Genomic DNA, 3986 nt, shown 5'->3' with positions numbered 1-3986 from the left:
ATTGTCATTTGTCATGCCAATAAAGCACATATTGAATTGAATAGAGTGTGTGTGTGAGAGAGAGAGAGGTGTGTGGTGTGTGTGTGTGTGTGTGTGTGTGTGTGAGAGAGACAGAGAGAGGTTACGCATCTTGTGGCGGTGGTGACGTCACTGGTTTCTTCAGGTTATGGCGGAGCTGAAATCTTCAGACTTTCTCTGGCGAGCGTTTATAGCTTCTTAAAATGTGTTGAGTTTTGTGTTTGTAATGCATCTCTGTTTTTCATCTGGTGATTATAAAAATATAACTGGCTTGTGAAGTTTTTGTAGAGTTTGCTGTTTAATTTTATAGGTTTATGTAGAAAAGAAATAAGGGCAGCAGAGGTAACGTTAATAAGTAGCAGCTCAACAGTTCCTTCAACACTTCATGCCAGTGTAAACAATCTCTTTATACGTTTATAACAATATGAAATGATTTCCCTGATAATAAAGATAGTGGCCTATCAAGTTTGGTCTCTCGACACTGCGTAGCTAACGCTTGGGGGTTATCCCCCTCCTCCCAAAATACTGAAGCCTGATTGCATCGCACCAGTAAATTTTACTGGCCAATGACGCTCAAGCACTCGATCCAGGGGTGAAGCCACCCGCTATATAGGACGGCGCCCAGCGTCATTACCTCAGAATCTTTCTCCTTCACGAAGCAAGCATCGAAGACTTCTACTCACCATTTCTACTCTTCTCACCGTTGACAACGCCCTAAGAGGACGCCGTTCACTTCTAGTTCCCCTTCGGCGATCCGGCAAGAGGACAGGATGTCTCTTAAGGAGTGCTGTGTGTGTAGGGGCCCGATTGAGCTAGCTCCTGATGCACACAACGCGTGTGTCTTCTGTCTGGGCCGAGCCCACACAGAGGCCGCCCTGGATGGGTCTGACTGTTCCACCTGTGAGGAAATGACAGTCAAAGTCCTCCGTGCCAGGTGCCAAGATTTCCGTGATCCTGAACTGCGCCCCGGCTAATCCCTTGCCTCCGGCCCCCATCGCCGTCGGAGGGAAGGCAGACGCAGCCACGTGCAGTAAGCCTCTCTGATGAACGCATGTCAAATCAGCTCCTGCATGCTCATCGCTCAAGAGATGCCTCGGATAAAGCGCGGAACCTGGTCTTGTTTGGTGCTGCAGGGAATGAAGTAGACGACGACGTAATGTCGACTGCAGCCTCTGGTTCGGCTGACTGGTCGGCCTGCATGGAGTCAGAGGCCTCCTACAGTCCCCGGCCCAGATTGACGAAGAGCTGCTGAAGATCCTGTCTGAAGCTGTACAGAATTTGGGTCTTGATTGGTCTCCCCTCGAGCAACAAGCCAAGAACAGACTGGACATGCGGTATCTGCAGTCGGGCCGCCAGTTTGCCGCCCCCCAGAGACCCGCTCCCTTTTTCCCTGAGGACCACGAGGAGATCTCGCGGTCTTGGCACTTGGGCTTGGGTTTGGGCTCGGGCCGAATAGGGGGATCGCATATGCTCTCTTCTGTCGACGGAGCCGACCACTGGGGCTACGCTAAGCCGCCACCCGTTGAGGAAGCACATATAGGCGCTTCGTGGACAAAAGCCCATTCAAATAGGTTGCCATTGGACGCATAGGAGGTGCGATGGATCGTAGGCCAGAAATGGCGTACATTTGCCACTTATCTAGTATGCAAACGGACATTTTCACCTTACCCCAGGGTCCGCAGACCCCAACACACTGACCCTGGAATAGGGGGGCTTTGGACACCACTAGGGGTGCCCTTGAGCTGTCAGTGCCTGCACACTTCTAAGAAAATCCAACTTATTTCAATAGGCTTACCATAGTAGTTTTACGGACACGGCTCAGAAAGGTCTGATCGACCCGAATTCGCTGTCGGTGACTCGTAGGGACCCCATTGAATGCCATACAAAGTTCTGTGACTCTACGACGTCATTTACGGGTCAAAAGGTCAAAAAAGGGACCCACGTCCTCTAAACTGCTACACGATTAGTTGGCGAGTGGGACGTCCCACGTTCGGAGATGACAGGTTGTAGGACCTCGAAACTTTGCAGCGTTCACCATCTTAGGCCCCTGAGACGGGCCCCCAAAGTTTGGGCCCCCTAGCTGCTTTCTAAGACTTTTTAGTATGGCTGAGTGTGGGGCTGAAATCAGGCCTGTGTCTGAGTTTCTCCCATTGACTTGAATGGCAGAGAGGGAGATGGATCAAAAATAATGAAAGTACATCGCTCAGGGGCCACTGACGCTGCCCCTTGTGCAATTTGGGGCCCCTGGGACCCTTCTAAAAAAATCCCACTCTCAGCCTATTTAAAAGGGTTTACCATAGTAACTTTGTGGACACGGCTTAGATAGGTCTGATCGATCCGAGTGCACCATTTGCGTATTGTCACGGGCTCCTCGAGCGGGCGGAAAAGTTTGATGACCCTACGACCTCCTTTATGGGTCAAAAGGTCCAAAAAGGGACCGCATGTCCGCCAAACTGCTACATGATTAGTTGGCGAGTTGGACATCTCCCGTTCGGAGACGGCAGGTCACAGGACCTCAAGATTCGGGATTCTGGCTAAGTAGGGGCCCCTGACGCATGGCCCCGAACCACGGGGCTCTAGGACCTTGCAGAAAAAATGGGCCTTTCCCAACTTAAAAGTCTCAAAAGTGTATTGCTGTGTATTGCTGTGTATAAGACAGAGAGGCCTGCAGCAGAAATTTTGTGTAAAAGCCAAAAAAAAATTCCTTTCGCTTTAGGACCCGAGGCCCTCAGTATGTTGCTCGGGGAACCCCTGGGGGCCACGGCGCAAAATTTTGTGCCCCTGGGACCCTTCTAAAAAAATCCCACTCTCAGCCTATTTGAATGGGTTTACCATAGTAACGTTGTGGACACAGCTTAGATAGGTCCGATCGACCCGAGTGTGCCATTTGCGTATCGTCACGGTCCCCTCAAGCGGGCGGAAGAGTTTGGTGACCCTACGACCTCCTTTGGTGGTCAAAAGGTCAAAAAGGGACTGTGTGTCCGCCAACTGCTACACGATTAGTTGGGGAGTGGGAAGTCTCACGTTCGGAGACGACAGGTCGTAGGACCTCGAAAGTTTGCAGCGAGGCCCCTGAATTGGCCCCCAAAGTTTGGGGCCCCTGGCTGCTTTCTAAGCCTTTTAAGTACGGCTGAGTGTGAGGCTGAAATCGGGCCTGTGTCTGAGTCTCTCCCATTGACTTGAATGGCAGGGAGAGAGATGGATCAAAAATAATGAAAAATACTTTTTGGGGTCCTAGGCCTCAGCCCTCTTGGTACATCACTCAGGGGCCCCTGACGGAGCCCAGTGTGCAATTTGGGGCCCCTGGGACCCTTCTAGAGAAATCCCACTTGCAACCTATTTGAATGGGCTTACCATAGTAACTAGCTGAATTCGAAATCTTTGTCTCAAGGGACCCCCTTGAGTGGGCGGAAAAGTTTGGTGGCCCTACGACCCCGTTTAGGGGTCAAAGGTCAGAAAGGGGGCAAGCACATGTTTGTATTTTTCCCTGAATATTTTTGAGGATTTTTTTTTTAAAGCCCTTCCCAAAAGCTGAGGATTTCGGCCCTGTGATATGTTGTACGTGAGGGCCCCACGGTCAAGCATTCGACGCCCCAGGGCTCTAGCCCCATATTAATGGTATTATTAATCAAACGGTAAATAAAATCCCATTTGCGACCTATTTAATGGCGATTGGATAGTGACTTCATGGACATGGGCAGATCGACCCCAAATTCACACCAACCTCTCGTCACGGGCCCCTCAGGCGGGCGGAACAGTTTCAAGACTCCATGACCTCGTTTAGGGGTCGAAAGTTCAAAAAAGGGACTGTCCATCAAACTGCTACACGATTAGTTGGCAAGTGTGACGAGACCTCGAGATTCGGGATTCAGGACACACACATACAGCATATATTTTGAAAATATGTGCATGTAATTACATGTATATATTTATATTCATATAATTTATATTATACTATAAATATATTT

This window comes from Sinocyclocheilus anshuiensis, unplaced genomic scaffold (genome assembly GCF_001515605.1).
Source record: "Sinocyclocheilus anshuiensis isolate Anshui unplaced genomic scaffold, SAMN03320099.WGS_v1.1 scaffold1556, whole genome shotgun sequence".
In the NCBI taxonomy this organism is placed as follows: Eukaryota; Metazoa; Chordata; class Actinopteri; order Cypriniformes; family Cyprinidae; genus Sinocyclocheilus; species Sinocyclocheilus anshuiensis.
This window is presented reverse-complemented; position numbering follows the sequence as displayed.